The sequence below is a fragment of the Pleurodeles waltl genome, chromosome 8 (genome assembly GCF_031143425.1).
Source record: "Pleurodeles waltl isolate 20211129_DDA chromosome 8, aPleWal1.hap1.20221129, whole genome shotgun sequence".
Lineage (NCBI taxonomy): Eukaryota > Metazoa > Chordata > Amphibia > Caudata > Salamandridae > Pleurodeles > Pleurodeles waltl.
In genome coordinates, this window is record NC_090447.1 from 1,359,170,345 (window position 1) to 1,359,188,367 (window position 18,023).

Sequence of the window (18,023 nt, forward strand, 5' to 3'; positions counted from 1 at the left end):
TGAATATTGTCAATAGATAACTTAGGGGGCATTTTTAGAGTAGGTAAAGTCGTTTTCTTTTACACACTTGTATATGTCTTTGTGAATTGGCCACGAAGTATAAAAGAACTGAACACTGCAGACTTAAGAGCCCATTTACAAAGGTATTTTAGAGTATGTAAAGTACCTTGTTTAACATACGTTTGTGCATTTACTACAAAAAAGCAGTGCTAGAAATTGAAACAATTTACTGTTGACACCTATACATTTTAGGGTCAGCGCGTGGCATTTTAAATGGAGGTAGAATAACTAGGGTCCAAGATGTTGAAAAACGAGTCTGACAGTCGACATTTACATTTATTTTCTTAAAAATTATGCCTTAAAGAAATCAGAAGGAAGGACAAATGTAACGCTAGAGTCTCGTCACCAGCACGCACAGAGAAAAAAGCTACTTTTTGCTGCACCAAACTCTAGAAATGCAGACAGGTGTACTACACATTTGTTTTGCTTTTATTGATGTGGCCACTACTAGCAACAACAGAAGTGTGCAAAGCAGCAGCCCATGGGAAGGGTGCATTGGGATCCATAGATTGCGCATGTGCCAAGAGTGCTTTTCATTTCAGCCCTCTTCAAACATTTGCACTCAGATATGCTGCAAGCGCTTTATGCATCATATAGGTATCTGCACAGGCTGTGAGCCAGTCACCCCATGCCCTATCAGGAGTCGAGATCAATTAAGAGTGAAAAAGGGTTAGGCCTCAGCACTATCTAGACTTATGGTAAGGCAGTCAGAAGCAGGTTCCGGTAGCTGTATTAACTGAATAGAGCGATTCTGAACAGAAGAGCATAGCCATGCATAAATCAACACTTTGCTTCTATCAGAAAGAGTCGGTCCGCAGGATCAGTGGGAGCCAAAGTGGATTCAAAACGGTGCCAGAAATATTTCACCCAGAAATAATTCACCCAAAGACTCTCACTTGGTCCTTTTGTCATTAGGTGTATTCTTGTATTCAATTAATATAAATACAATTACAGTAGAATGTAGCCAGGAAAAATAGCAGAACATAGAAATTAAATTGTATGCTCATAACACATAAATTGTCTAAGGAAACAATGAACAAACCAGATTAAGAAGACAGTCAAATAGCTGAATCGTCAGAGTATATCTATAAGAAAATGCTCTGCACAAAGAAGACGCGTGCTCAAAGAGAGTCATAAATTGTGCACGTCGAGCACGCGTGATAAGAGAGTGAATTAACAGAAGCCACTCAGTTAAAGTAAGCCTGCAATTAAGAGAGCTCCAAAATTAAATAAATGTGCAAAACAGCCTGAAAAGAGATCAATACAAAGTGAGCAGAGAGCAATGCAAGCTAGCACATAATTCCCCCCAAACCTCTTACTGACAATAACTCAAGTCCATTTATACTGTTTCACACAATATACGTAATGCAGAGCACAATTGTTGCATATTTAAAATATATAACATTCTGTTAGCACAGATTTAGGAAATTCGATTTTACACCGAAATTAAAACATTTCTCTTGTTATCTGTCTGGACACATATATCGTTAAAATATAAAATACATTAAGAATTTCTGTTCAGGCATTCGTTATTGTGGTAATCTTTGCACCAGAAGTAAAACAACAACTTTAAAATACATTGCTTAAATGTATGTTTTTGCATTTTGTTCATCCTTCACATATCTGTTGAAAGAATCCTCACAATGAAAACATTAGCTTCTGCCAACAGGCTACAGCCTTCACCATTGAAATGTTTCATCTTGTTAGCTAAAGAATGATACGGAGACCATTCACGACCAACACATGAGAATTAATTCAATGTTTTTCTGTTTTACAGGGCGATAAACTTGTGCACGTGTTTTATGCACGTTTGAAAGCCTACATTTGGCAATACGAAAATAAGGCAAAGCCTTTTTTTAATTTGTTAATTAACTTTCTCAAAAACACACAGGTAAGTTAACCACAGGAAGAATCCTTGGGGAGCGGTTTTACACTATAAAAGCGACAGGACCTGCCACCAAGGTTAAGCACTGCCTCACGATGCAGCCTGTCACAATTCCCCAATGTTGCCTATAGTTAGGATTCCTTGTCAGGGCCGAAGGCTCCGATTATGCTTCTCTTTCTTTACTACATATTTCACAACAGCCAATCAAATACAATAACAATAAAACTGTAATGAAAAAACTACACATCCCATGAACCCCAGTTCGTGTATCACATGGACCAATCCCCATGACTCAGCCCCTCAAGAGACACTTCACCATCTTAACCTCCTCTTTCTTTGCAAGGCTGAAGTAAAAGTCAAACTCCAGAACAAACAAGATCGAACAGAGTCTGAATGTTCACAGAACAGTACCCGGAACTCCACAAATCTTTATGTTCAACAAAACGAAGTCCTTCAGAAGAAGATGTTGCAAAACTGCCAAACCATTTGGAACCAAAACGCCGATTCAAGCCTGCTTCTGCTCGTTACCTAGGAGAGGAACCAGAGCCGTAAAATCTGTATTCATAACATGCTTATGCAATAAAAACAACAGTTGGGAATGACTATTTCATACATTATAAGCATCGAGAAACCATATACTTATACCTTACGTAGTAGTCTATGACTCAGGGTGGGATAATCCTTGCCTCCGTGCCCGTAGAAATGAAAATTCTATGTCAGGACCGGAGGCTTCGGATTATGCTTTCTCTTTCTTTACTGCAAAAAACTCAGCAGCCAATGAACTTTTACAAAACAAAAGAACTACATATCCCATGAAACCCAGTAGTTCCATACTACCAATCATAGTGAACCTGTCCATATATGTATCTCTCTCATCATAGTCCTTACTCTATCTTTGCTGCTGCAGCCAGAGATAAGTCTATTGTTTTTCTCTTGAATACGCTATTTGTGCTTTAATTGTTCTGTGCTTAGGTAATGTACACAGCGTGGAGCGGGAGCGGGCTCGACACGCTTTGTGGTGCAGTTTATGCGTGGCACGCCCTTGCTTAAAGCGTTTTATTTCCCTTTTCGTTCTAATCCGGAGGGGCCCGGTCTTCGGCCGGTGGGCGTGGCCGCGTTTCAGCTTGGGAGTCCTCCGACTCCTAGACCGCGTAGAGTGAGAAGAGGACGCGTCCTCTTTCTATTTTTAACTCGTGCATGCGCTCTCCTCGTTTCTCCTCTACTTGAGGGAACGAGGTGTTCACAGCGCGATCAGAGCTGAGAGGAGGCTATTTTTAGCTCATCTCTTCTCCGATTCGAATTGAGCCCTAGAACGCCCGACGGGGCGATTTCCACGTGCAAGGCTTTGCCGATGGGGTTGTGCAGGAGCTCCCTCCACATTTGATTTTTAGACTGTGTCCACATCATATATATATCTATTTTGATATTTCCTGCCGGAAAATAGTATTCCCCGTGATCTCCTCCATAAAATCCTCTGTCCTTATTGTGTACTACGCTGAAGAGGATGATTTTTATCAGGGACACCCTGACAATATAAATGACCATATGGAGGAAAGACTAGTGGAAGCTCTGAGCTACCATGTCCAGGATTCCGTGAATCAGGCTCTTATTAATGCATTAAAACCGTTTGCTCAGCCCTTGAGGCGTTTTGGGCAGCGTGAATTGAGGGATCGTCCCTCCCTTGACGCTGGTTCGCAACCCAACCAACTACCTGATCCGGGTATATCCCAGAGAGCTTCGAAAAGACCCTTGTCCTCTGCTGATGTTTTAGAGAATATGCCCGCATCGGTGATGCAAGATCATGGCTATGATGTTTACTCATCGTTGGACACTTCTGACGTAAGCAGAGAAGCCCCTTCCAGACTGGTGGGGTCTTTCTTCTTCTTCTCATTCCTCCGACTCGGACCAAGACCATGATGATCCCAAACCAGTGGGAAAGCGTAAACGCAAATCCCATAATACTCAGGAACGTAACTCTTCCTATCGCAACCTGTCCTTCGACCCTGAAAGTATAATCCACCCCAGGTCCTCAGAGTGGCTCCTGTGTGAGGAGGTTGCCCAGTATGTTCAAGATCATATTCGCAAAGGGTTTGACCACGAGGTTCGGAACACCCTGCGTTCAGAATGTCCTCGTCCCTCCCTGATAGGGAAGGTAGCAGATACTCCAGACTTAGACCCGAATATGGCTACTTTCATGCAAAAGTTTTCCAAGGACCCTAAAAAAGGACTGGTTCGCCTTTGGAAAAGCTGTCAGGACAAACTGCTTGATATTTCTGGCCCTATCACAAAGATTCTTGATTTAGCCGTCCAAGCGAAGGAATCTTAGTCTTCTTTGGATCCTCAGACAGTTTTAGAGTGGGCTCAATGAGCAATATGTCTTCTAGGCAATGCGAACTGCTCCATGTCTACTGAACGTAGACGTTCCTTCCTCATGAGAATTGACCCCAAGTTAGCGGAACTCGCTCCCAATGACGCGGGTCCGGCTGCTAACGGTCTACTTTTTGGTGACAAATTCGTTAATGATCTGGGAAAGTATGTGGCCACCTTTTCTGCCTTGGATAAGGCTCAGTCCTCTATGAGAAAGATGTTTAATAGAGGCCTTTTTGCCAGGGCCGGACGCTTTAGAGGCCGAGCGCCGGGCCGGGGTTTCAATCAGGCCTCTGGTAGCTACTACCAACAAGGACAAGGATATTACTCCAGATCTGGATTCTATCCTTTCCGACCCCGCAGAGGCAGAGGCCGTGGATACCGCAACAGAGGTGACTCCAACTCCGCCGAAGGGCCCTCCACAGGTGAGAATTATTCAGTTTTCAGGTTTTTCTAGGAGGGGGATTGAAGGATCATGTGGTAGCCTGGGAGCAGGTGTCTCAGGACCCGTGGATCCTCCAGACGGTTCGTGGGTACAGGATAGAATTTTACACCCCCCCCCCTTGTCAAAAAAACTTTCCTCATCCTCACAGTTTTTCCCAGACAGAAGGGTCTTTCATAGACGACGAAATATCTAGTTTGCTTCAGAAACATGCCATTTGCCATTCTGAACCACACCCAAAGGGTTTTGTAAGCTCAATTTTTCTGGTGCAGAAAAAAGGAGGCGGGTCTCAGTTAGTTCTCAACCTGAAGGATTTCAACTCCTGGGTGATTTACCGTCATTTCAAGATGGAAGGCATCCATCTACTAAGAGACCTCCTGTAGAAGGAGATTTTTTAGTGCGGTTAGACCTAAAGGATGCTTATCTTACGGTACCCATCTTCGAGCCGCATCGTCGGTTCCTCCAATTCTGTTGGCGGGAGAATTGGTACGAATTCTCCGTCCTTCCTTTCGGTCTGTCATCCGCTCCTTGGTGTTTTACCAAACTTTTAAGACCAGTAGTCCACATTCTCAGAGAGAGAGGCGTTCGTCTCATTATTTATTTAGACAACATCCTGATTATGGCTCAGTCAGAGGAGTTAGTCCTCCTTCACCTATCTTGAACGATCCAACTCCTGCAGGACCTAGGATTTCTGATCAACCCAGACAAGTCAGTGATATCTCCAACCAGGGTTATAGAATTTGCAGGTTTCCAGATAGACTCTGTCAAGGCACAATTATTACTACCTCTTACAAAGAGGAGATCTATCAAGAAAGAGTTGAGGAGAGCCCTTGCCTCTCAGACTATATCATTGAAGACCCTTGCCCGTCTGGTAGGTCTGTTAGCATCTTCAATTCAGGCAATCTTTCCAGGGCCTCTTCATTATCGGGTCTTACAACGCCTGAAGATTCTTCATCTTCGCAGGGGCTTGTCGTACGCAGAACAGATTGTTCTGTCGGACGAAGCCAGGTCAGAGATCAATTGGTGGTTAGCTCACATGGATGCCTGGAACGACAGAGCCATTTTCGCCTCGAGTCCGGAGATGATTATAGAATCAGACACCAGCCGGTGGGGCTGGGGAGGCCGTTGCCGCACGGTTCAGACGGGTGGTCGGTGGTCCCAAGACGAACTGTCTCTCCACATCAATTGCCTGGAACTATTGGCAGGGGCTTTTGACATTCAATCCCTGTCCCCTCAACAAGCGAAATGTTGTATTCTTCTGCGGATGGACAACATTTCAGCTGTTCAGTATATCAACCGTCTTGGGGGGACCAGATCCCGGGTGTTAGCGGAGATTGCGAAGTAGTTTTGGCAATTTTGTCTTCTCCATCACATATCAGTGACGCGGAATATATTCCGGGCCGAGCCAATCTAATTGCAGACTGGAACTCACGATTCCTCAGGGACGGCAGCGACTGGAAGCTGAGTCCTCAGATTTTCAGCAAGTTGAATACCCTATGGGGCCCTTGTGGGATGGATCTGTTTGCCTCGAGACTCAACACTCAACTGGTGCGTTTCTTCAGCTGGAGACCGGACCCTTTAGCGTCCGGGATGGATGCGTTCCTTCAGTCTTGGGAGTCGGGAATTCTTTATGCGTTTCCCCCTTTCATCATGATTCAGAGAGTACTCTCTCAGGTGAGGAGACAGAAGAGAAGGCTGAATTAATTTTAGTGACACCCAGATGGAAAGCTCAACCTTGGTTTCCATTGGCGATGTTGATGTCGTGTGCTCCCCCTGTGGCGATTCCGCAGGATCCTCGTCTCTTGTTAGATCCGGTGGGATCCCCTCATCCACTGATATGGAGGGGACAATTATCCCTCATGGCGTGGAGAATTTCCGGAGACGTTGGCAAGTGCCTGGAGTTTCGGACAAAGCAATGTTTTTTTTGTCACAATCCTGGGCTCCTTCCACTCACTAACGTTATCAATCTTCCTGGAAAAGATGGGTGTGTTGGTGCGATGAACGGAGTGTTGATCCCTTGGGGGTTCTCCATTGCTATGATTGTTAATTTTCTGTCTGAGCTGGCATCTCAGGGTCTAGCGTATAGAACCATCAACAACTTTAGGTCGGCAATTTCGTCAGGTCATCCCCATATAGAAGGGAAGCCAACTGGAGAGCATCCATTAGTTTGTAAGCTACTCCGTGGAATTCGCATGGTCTCGCCTCCTCAACCTAAATATTCTTCCCTTTGGGATGTAGATATTGTTCTAAAGTTTCTGATATCTTGGCCATGCAATGAGGATCTTTCTCTCAAACAGCTTTCAGCGAAGTTGACCATTTTATTGTGTCTGCTGTCCTGTCGCAGAGTGTCAGATGTAAAGGCTCTGGATTTGGCAGGTAGAGTATTTACTCCTTCAGGAGTCTCATTTACTATTTCTAACCGTACAAAAATGCTTTCCAGATGTGTTTCTTATCCAGCGTTTCCTCATCATCAAATATTATGTATTGTAAAATGTTTAAAAACTTATGAGGAATGTACTAGAGAAGTACATAAGAATTTTCAGGGTCAGTTGTTGATTTCCTTACAAAGACCTTTTGGTCCTGTCTCGTCAGCTACTCTAGCGCTCTGGGTTCGCTGGATCCTTCAAGAAGCAGGTATAGATGTTTCTAGGTTTGGAGCACATTCAGTTAGAGGAGCGATGGCGTCTAAGTCATTCTCTATTGGTTCTCGTTTGGAGGACATTATGAGGGCGGCTGATTGGTCATCGGATTCTACATTTAAAGTTTTCTATCACAAGCCTATTGTTGATGTAGTATCAACTGTTGTAAATCAGCTTTGAACTAGCATAATCCGAAGCCTCCGTCCTGACATAGAATAAAACATTTTCTAGCTATCACCTCAAGAATTTTCAATTCTATTAAGGACACGGAGGCGAGGATTATCCCTCCCATTGTAAAGAATGCAATGTATATTTTGTTGGAGTTATTATATATTAACACATTATTTACAATTTATTATTCCCTCCCTTGTGAAATATATGATTCCTTTGACTTCTGGGAATATTATTATGGCTTATTCTTTGTGTTCCTAGGTGCGGAAAACAAAGGAGTCTGATCATGTTGGATCTTCCAGGTGTGGTGCTGTTGAACATTTTCGGATTCCCAATTTATCCGTGGACGTTCGTTGAGATGCAGCTCGGTTTTAAGCTGTGCGTTTGAAGACAGTTCCGGAGTATCCAGTCTGGTTTCAAGTACTCTTATGATTCATTGCAAAGAAAGAGGAAGTACTATGATGAGAGAGATATATAGATGGACAGGTTCACTATGATCGGTAGTATGGAACTACTGGGTTTCATGGGATATGTAGTTCTTTTGTTTTGAAAAAGTTCATTGGCTGCTGAGTTTTTTGCAGTAAAGAGAGAGAAAGCATAATCCTCGCCTCCGTGTCCTTAATAGAATTGAAAATTCTTGACGCAATAGCTAGAATTTTTTTAATTCTTACTGAGTAAGCTAGAAGAATTTGTATTCTATGTCAGGACCAGAGGCTCCGATTATGCTTGTTCAAAGCTGTGCTATCACCACTGACTCCACATCCACTATCAGCTTGTAATAGAAGGATTTGAAAGTGGATTTCAAAGACGAGTCTGCTGCTCTCATGATATCTTCCAGACGAGATCCAAACGCAAAGGATTTTGACGCCATAGCGACTCTCGCTGAATGAGCACCAAAAATCGAGATGTCAACTCCTGCTTCAGAAAGCAACCATCTCATCCATCTAGCCAGAGTGGCTGATGACACCGGTCCAAAAGATTTCTGGGGAGCAATGACCAACTTGCCCTCGGGCTCTACCCTAAACTCACTGGTAGCCGCCTCATAGGCTTTGATACATTCTACCACACAAAGTTTTTTGTCAGTCAGAAAAACCGGATAAGAAACTGACTTGACGTTAGTTGTAGTTCTGTAGGATTTGGAAAAACTGCCCCCCTCTGGAGAAAATGTCCTACTTCTGATATCCAGAGCTCAGACATCTGAGACCCTATTGCAAGAAATCAGGCATTAAGGCATGGTTAATTTAGAAGATAACAAAATAATTTGATAAAGTGTAATAGAATACTTTTTTATATATTGTTGACAGCTTTTAAAGTCCTGAAGAAGTCAAGGGGAGATTTAACCCTGATGAAACACGTGTTGACTTGACTTGGCTGGAGCATAACATTTTTATTGTTATTGTATTTGATTGGCTGCTGTGAAATATGTAGTAAAGAAAGAGAAGCATAATCCTCGCCTCCGTGTCCTTAATAGAATAGAAAATTCTTATCTCGTCAGCTAGAAAATGTTTTAATCATCCTTGGTGCTTTTTTTGGGAGAAATTTACGTAATGCATGACAATCGCTCCCCATATCTCCTTCAATAGAAACAGGAAAGTGGTGAGGTACTAGTATTCTTAAAGGAAAACTTTTTTTCGTATGTATTTCACTTCTGGTTTCAAACAGTAGTAGAGCTATTTCAAAATAATACTGCTGTTTGAAAACAAGCAAAATCATCTCGGCACCAAAAGCAGAAAGGACCACACTTTAAGTATGAGAATTGAAAGCGCTGTAAATTTTGCCCTAAGGGGCACATTTTCATGTTTTCTAAAACATGCATTTACTTTTCATATATTTTTACTTTATTTTTGTAACCAACAGTAAGACTTATTCAAAATAACATTGTGGAAGCAGATATATTAAGTGCTGATGGCTTTACAGTCAGTAAATAGCCATGCCAGAGTGAGACGCTGTTGTGAGAAAGGGGTAGAGGAGACAGGTTTCAAAGTAGTGTGTGTGTCTAAAAGGCAGATGTATAACAGGACTGTACACTTAAATGTTGGCCTGGAAAAAAACGGTAGACTGCAGTATGAAGTGATACCAAGAGAGAAGCTGTGAAAGACAAACTGCACAGAGAAAGTTTACCACAGGAGTGTAGAGAGACACACTGCATAAGGGAAGGATAGCAGATGAGAGACTGACAGCAGACATTAATGGTAACAACTATGAGACATAGCAAGAGAGAGACAATGACAGGCCACTTGTTTTGTTTTATGTGGTGTTAGTTAAGACCTTTTTATTTTACCAAAATTATGTGTTTAGCACAGTTACTTATAGGGAGTTCAGCCAGATTTCCCACCTTAGTCAGTTGCTGTGTTATTCACAATTCTTTTGCACCCTGTCCAGCACACATCATGGAACAGTGGATCAGCCCACCTCAACCACTGGCTGGTTTTACTGTGAGTTAAGGCATGCTGTCCTTTCACAAGGAGCACATCCAAACTCAAAGTAGTTTTCCATAGTGCTAGGGACTACTATGGTAATGTGTGCTTTGTTGAGGCTAAAACATATTTTTGCCATTAGCCATTGTTTTAGATTGATGAGGTCCTGGTATCTACCTCAACAAAAAAGTATTGTAAAAACCATGACAGATGAAAACAAGAATTGCCAAAGCCAAAAGGCTTGTGGCCAACGCCAGACCTATTGGTTTTGCAAATTCTTGTTGAAAACTGCTTCCATTGAACTGACAAGATACCATTTCATGCATTTTTTATTCTATTGCTTGATACTTTAATATTCGATTTTCCACCATTATAAGATGATGCAGCCATTTCAGAGGACCAGGCTGAGCACTCGTATGAAGTTTCATATGAGTGTACAAGTCAAAGTATGACAATAATTATCTTCATACTCTAATCACAATGTAAGCATTTCATTTTACTTCTGTGTCTCTGGCATCAGTCCTTTTTGAAGTCTGACTCTCTCAGTATCTCCTCTAACATGCAGTTTGTTTCCATCTTTACTCTTCTATACTCACTCTCTGTAGTCTGTCTCTATTCTTGAATCCTTCTTTCTGCAGTCTGTCTCTATGTCACTCATCTGCAGAACTCTCTTTTCTGCAAAATCGTTGTCTCTATTGCGTGCCTATTTCGCTATCCTTTATCTTGCTGCAGTGTCTCACAGTCTCTTCTACGTTATCATTCATCTCTGCTGTCTGTCCTGTGCCATCCTTCAATTATGCAGTATGTCTCTCAATGTTGCTCTGCTTTCCACACTTTTTGTGTCTAATATTCCTCTCTCTCCTCCTTCTACTCTGTAGTCTGTCTAGTATGTTATTAGTTCTCTGCTCCTGTCTTACAAGAATCCTTCTCTAAACAACTAATGTATCTATGCTGATCATTAACATATCTCTCAGGAGTCTATTTCTCTCTTAAACGTCCACTTTGCAATCTGTCTCATAGTTGTTACCAACCAGCCTACTGCATTTGCTATTAGATTTTTGTAATGTTTTTGTAAATCTTTGTTATAAATACAGGGAGTGCAGAATTATTAGGCAAATGAGTATTTTGACCACATCATCCTCTTTATGCATGTTGTCTTACTCCAAGCTGTATAGGCTCGAAAGCCTACTACCAATTAAGCATATTAGGTGATGTGCATCTCTGTAATGAGAAGGGGTGTGGTCTAATGACATCAACACCCTATATCAGGTGTGCATAATTATTAGGCAACTTCCTTTCCTTTGGCAAAATGGGTCAAAAGAAGGACTTGACAGGCTCAGAAAAGTCAAAAATAGTGAGATATCTTGCAGAGGGATGCAGCACTCTTAAAATTGCAAAGCTTCTGAAGCGTGATCATCGAACAATCAAGCGTTTCATTCAAAATAGTCAACAGGGTCGCAAGAAGCGTGTGGAAAAACCAAGGCGCAAAATAACTGCCCATGAACTGAGAAAAGTCAAGCGTGCAGCTGCCACGATGCCACTTGCCACCAGTTTGGCCATATTTCAGAGCTGCAACATCACTGGAGTGCCCAAAAGCACAAGGTGTGCAATACTCAGAGACATGGCCAAGGTAAGAAAGGCTGAAAGACGACCACCACTGAACAAGACACACAAGCTGAAACGTCAAGACTGGGCCAAGAAATATCTCAAGACTGATTTTTCTAAGGTTTTATGGACTGATGAAATGAGAGTGAGTCTTGATGGGCCAGATGGATGGGCCCGTGGCTGGATTGGTAAAGGGCAGAGAGCTCCAGTCCGACTCAGACGCCAGCAAGGTGGAGGTGGAGTACTGGTTTGGGCTGGTATCATCAAAGATGAGCTTGTGGGGCCTTTTCGGGTTGAGGATGGAGTCAAGCTCAACTCCCAGTCCTACTGCCAGTTCCTGGAAGACACCTTCTTCAAGCAGTGGTACAGGAAGAAGTCTGCATCCTTCAAGAAAAACATGATTTTCATGCAGGACAATGCTCCATCACACGCGTCCAAGTACTCCACAGCGTGGCTGGCAAGAAAGGGTATAAAAGAAGGAAATCTAATGACATGGCCTCCTTGTTCACCTGATCTGAACCCCATTGAGAACCTGTGGTCCATCATCAAATGTGAGATTTACAAGGAGGGAAAACAGTACACCTCTCTGAACAGTGTCTGGGAAGCTGTGGTTGCTGCTGCACGCAATGTTGATGGTGAACAGATCAAAACACTGACAGAATCCATGGATGGCAGGCTTTTGAGTGTCCTTGCAAAGAAAGGTGGCTATATTGGTCACTGATTTGTTTTTGTTTTGTTTTTGAATGTCAGAAATGTATATTTGTGAATGTTGAGATGTTATATTGGTTTCACTGGTAATAATAAATAATTGAAATGGGTATATATATTTTTTTTGTTAAGTTGCCTAATAATTATGCACAGTAATAGTCACCTGCACACACAGATATCCCCCTAACATAGCTAAAACTAAAAACAAACTAAAAACTACTTCCAAAAATATTCAGTTTTGATATTGATGAGTTTTTTGGGTTCATTGAGAACATGGTTGTTGTTCAATAATAAAATTAATCCTCAAAAATACAACTTGCCTAATAATTCTGCACTCCCTGTAAAGTTAAAAAGACAGGTAAATGAAGAGGCTTGCAAAGATGTGTAAATAGCTAGAGGGAAGCAGTTATCAATGCACTTCATTTCATGCATATTATGAAGAGGATAACTTTGTAAAGAACAGTTTCAAGCGGACACAGTCTGGTATGTCATAAAATAGCAACAGTCAGCTAAAGGACACTTCAAAATGAATTTACAACAGCATCTTTCTTAATTACAAATACTTTAATCATCAGGTATATTTTAGAATTCTAATTTCTTTTACAGATGGTTATGATAAAAGTAATCAACCAAATAGATACACCAAGACAGAGTATGTTGTACAAGGGTGTTACCTGTGATCCGAACCTCCTTCAGAGGGCCATGGAGCATGCAGGGGCTACTGGGCCCAAAATTGTGGGTGGAGGCGGTTTTCTCCAACCTACTATTGATTCTTAGCAACTGGGCCAAGTACCCCTTCTACACTTGACTGTTAATGATAGATGTGAAATAGCAGTCTAAGGCTCCCTACTGGGAAAGGGTGGACACAGATTGACTATGTCTCATAACTCAAAAAGCACACAGTAGCAGAAATAAATCAATGTCTAGCCCATTACTTACTTTTATAACCAAAATAAGTATTTTATTTCTAATTCTCATGCAGAATAAAGTTACAGCATTCACAGACAACAACTCGTTTTCCCCTTGAGATCAGGGCTCTAGTCTTTCATTGACAAGTCCCTGCCCCACCTGTTCCTCTCAATGTGTTTGGAGTTATGCCCCATTCACTGGTGGCTGCATCTAGGGAATGCTCAGCAGCAGGCCTTATCTCAAGTACACTCTGACTCTTCAAATACAGTCGAAGCACCGCTTTCAGCACTGAGTCCCATAGGGCGCAGTAACTCCATAACAAGTCATACCCGCTCCAGCAGGGAGGAAGCGTGCAGCATTTGGCGATTGCCCCATCCACAGGCAATCTCAACAGCTCCAGTCCTGCTCAGGAGAACTGGCTGCACGCAGACTTAGTGGCAGTACTACACAAGCGCAGACTCTTGACAGGAATGCTTCAGCAGCTGTCAGAGGTGTTTTTGTGCCCCTCCTGCTGGGTAAGTTTCCATGCCCTGAAAGGGGGTGTGGAGGTCATTCTGATGCTCCTGATCTCAGTCCCGGTGAAGTGGCCATGCTCCCACGGCTCCCTCTCTTTGGTCAGTTACAGTTCTCGTTGCTCCTGGTGACTTATTCCTGGCAGCACCTCCTTGCATACAGGGTTGTGACACCACTGCAAAGGAAGGTTTTGACCCTTACACCATGGCTGTCCTTACCACTGCAGCCCCTCCTGGCATACGGGGCTGCTACTACTTTGTTGCTTAGGCTTTGACCCTGATCCCAAGGCAGTCTTTGCAATGCCTGCCCCTCCTGACTACGGTGTCTCCGCAACAGTGCACCACAGTCTTCTGCCCTTACAGCACAGCAATCCCTTTAAATGGCTATCTTCACGGCTACCCTCTCCTAGTGTATGGGGGCTGCCTACTGAGTTCTGCACACGGGCAGTGCCCTGATCATGCAGCAGACCTCTCCTCACACTTTACAACATCTATTCCTAGGGCTGGTTTTTCTAAGGGGCAGCCGAACCACCAGAAGCAGGAAAAAGCCCATTTCTACAATAGATGCTGGCTGTATTTGTGATTGACCTCTCTTTTGCTTTTGCGGAAGTGGTAGTCTTCCTAGAATTTGCAGACTATCTTTGCACAAAATGGAAGGATCCTACCTGGAGTTGTTTTTGCCAGAGTTGCATTATGAAGTACTGCAATTGGTTGGTAGTGCTATGAAGCAGTGCAGTCTTCAGTCCATCCACCTCACAACAGACATGTGCAGTTATCAAACAACACATTACATGTGCATCGCTGTACACTGGATCTCCTTCCAGGAAGTTTGGGCAGAGGCTAGCTGCTTGCCCCACTGCAAATTATGCTATTCAGGGCATTCAGCAGCATGCAACAGGTGTAATGTTTACCATGTTGAAATCGCTTACAGCTACCAATATCTTTGAAGAGCTTAATACCAAGGTCTATGAAAGACTTAAATCCAGAGGTCTCACACTGGGTTTGTTGCCACTTAAAATATCAGTAATATAGTGAAAGCCATAACTTCTGGTGGATATTTCGGATTCCTGTGTTTAACTCATTACATCAATTTAATTGTGCAGGACTTTCTAAAAAAAAAAAGAGAGAGATTTGCCAAACAATGTGTGTTAATTTTAGTAGTTCATTCATTGCCTGGAAGCAGTTAGGGACCCTTCAGCATGTCAACAGACTGCTTGTAAAAGCCCTCATACAGGAGATGCCAACATGTTGAAACTCAACTTCCTACATGTTGGAAGGACTGTTTGACCAGTACAAATCTATCAACAATTATGTAATTCGAAGGAGAGGGGATGCAACTGCCAAAGCCATGGCAATGGAGGTGACAAGTGGGGGCTACTAAAGTACAAATGCTACTTTCTCTAGAGATTAAGACATATGAAGTTAGCAAGGAAGACATTACTATGAGACAAGCAATCCCATTGATGCATTTGCTACAGGAACGGTTAAAGGTGGAACAAACATTCACCACTGTCGCTAAAGAAGCAGATTCTTTGGTGGTGTAGAAGATGATATTAGTGGTTGAGGTGCTGAACTTCTTAGGCGGTAGCCACAATTATTGTCTGGTTGAAGCGCATGCAAACCGCAAATTAACATGTGCTTAACCCTTTGGTAAAAAGTATAAAGGTACACTGTTCCAATAGATGAAACAAAATTCAAGGGGACCTGTTGCTTCAGGAACAAGAGCCCTCACGCATCACAATGGATGACTGGCTTCATCATCGGGAATGCTCCTCATCAGGCCGGCACTGCAATGCCTGACGGGCTCCCGGTGGGGGGCTCTTAACCGTACTGCTCTTATAGTGACTTGTGGGTTCACACTATATCGAGAAGGATACCTTGTTGCAGGCACCGACTGTGATGGGGTGCAGGCGGGATGGAGGGACCAAGTTCTGCCAACTGAACAAAGTACCTTAAATCCTGGATTGTGGAGCGTTGCAATGCACCATGTCAAGTATGTGCTGCTCAAGAGCAGTTCCCGGGAAGCTGCGGGGTGGTGAGGCAAGGTCCTTGATCATTGTCAAGAATGCCATAGATGAGGGGCTTATGATGCAAAGTCATGCATTGAGGATGCATCACACAGCACATTGTCTGAAGAGTTGCTGGCTGGATAGGCAATGTCCTGAATTGCCGTCAAGGATGACATTGACGGGTGCTTGTGTTGCAAAGTCCTGCATCGAGGATGCATCATGCTGTCCAGTTTTAGAGGAGTTGCGGCTGTGGTGCGATGTCCTACATCTGGAATGTGTAGTTCAGCAGTGGTTCCGATGCGGAGCTGCAAATAATTGTTTCGGTTCTGCCCAAAGGACCACAGCTGGGCTGGCAGAGCACCTTAAGCCCCACCTCCAAGGGTCCAGGGTCGGAGTTGCACCACTTGGGCTTCTAAACTCACAGCAGACTGGGTCCAGGTGTTAGCTTCATGGTGATCAGAGCCCCCTCTGTCCCTGAAGCTCTGATCAGGAGGCCAGCCAACTAACACTTGGAGTTACTCTGGTGGTTCTGGGTCCAAGATGCAGGTTCAGTCCTTCTCAATTAGGCAGCAGAGTATCAGAGCAGTAGGAGTCCTTCTTGCAGAGGAGCAGCATAACAGTTCTGAACCTTCCACTGGTTAGGAGGTGTTCTGAAGATTTGGGCCTCAGGGTCCACTATTTATACCTAGTGCCAGGTGTGTTGTAGGAGAATGTTCTCCACCCCCAGAAGTGTTTGGAATTTTCTACCTCCCCGCCCTAGCACCAGCTGGTCTGAGGATGCAAAAGACTAGTGTCAAACACTTTGTGAGTGTGCAGATGTAGAGGCTTTGTGATGTGCAAGTGTGATAGATGATAGCTCCTTCCCCCATCAAGTTAGAGATGGCCATCCTGCCAACAAATATTCCCCCTTCATCTCACTATCTGGGAGCAATGCATAAAGACTAACTGCCAACTACACCTACTCATCTGATCCAGTATACAGGCTGAAGGCAGCAAATAGTAGGGACTTTCCAAAAGTGGGATTTTCAAAATTGCAACTTAACATCTGACTTTAACATTAAAGAGAGCTTTAAATTTCAATTCTTTAGACACCAAACTCTTCATTTGTACCTGCTACCACTTGATAGTTATCAATTATTAAGTTTAATAAGGTAACCAAGTGTTAAGGGTTTATTTTTTCATGTCCACATGACAGTTTAAAACTGAACACACAGGCTGCAATGGGAGGCCAGGACATATTTGAAAGGCTTCTTAAGTGGTTGGCACAGTAAGTGCTGCAGGCTTAATAGCAGGAATTTTGGATCAAATGTGCCAATTGGGTGTAGACAATTTCACCATGTTTAAATGAGAAAGCACGTTAGCACTGGCTAGCAGTGGTAAAGTGTGCAGAATCCGAAGCACAACAAAAACAAGATCAGCAAAATTGGAGGAGTAAGGAAAAAAGTTAGGGGAGACCGCCCTAAAGCTGATAGGTCTAACAGGTGGTTAGCTTAATCCTTTGCTTGAACACTATTCAAAAGCTGGAAAAAGAGATTGTTTCCTACAAAAACTACACCTATGCCTCAATACTAAATCCACAATACAAAAAACCCTGGCTGATTTAGAAGAACTACAGGAAATTTGAGGGTGGGGTAGAAGTTATGAAGTGCAGCTTTCAACCTCCACCTAAGGTAGAGCTGATGGCTCGCAGACTCTGTGGTAGCAACTAGCACCATCGCCAGCTCCTCCAAAACCCACAGCAGCAGCCGCTTTGAGTTCACAGCCAAAATCTGTAATGGGTTGGCTTCATTCAGCAGGAGTCAAATCAAGTGCACAATGACAATTCAGAAAAACGTCCAAGACTATTTGGATGACTCAGCACAGGTATACCTGGATCAATTCACAGAAGTTATCACAGTCAGAAGGATCAGTATCTTGCCTCAAATGTCCAGAGACTGGTGATGACTAAAATGAGCAAACACTTAATTCCAAAGGATTATAGTGCTCTTGAAACAACGGAGAATGATGAGTGCAATTGGTCTGACATCTCAAGTTTGACCCGAGAGTATCCTTCAGATGACCCTCCTGATTTTGAGGATGAACTTTACTTTCCAGACTAATCAACGTATAGGATAACTACAATAATAAATGAATACATGAAAAAATTGTGCTTTGCTTGCTTACACAGCATATTGTAAATAATACATTGAAAATAGAGTGGTCCAGTATGCGTGACACAGCCAATCAAAGAGGAGACAACAATTGTTTGGGCCAGGCTGGCTGAGCAGTGAGAGCTGAGAAACACTAATTCAACCTTTGG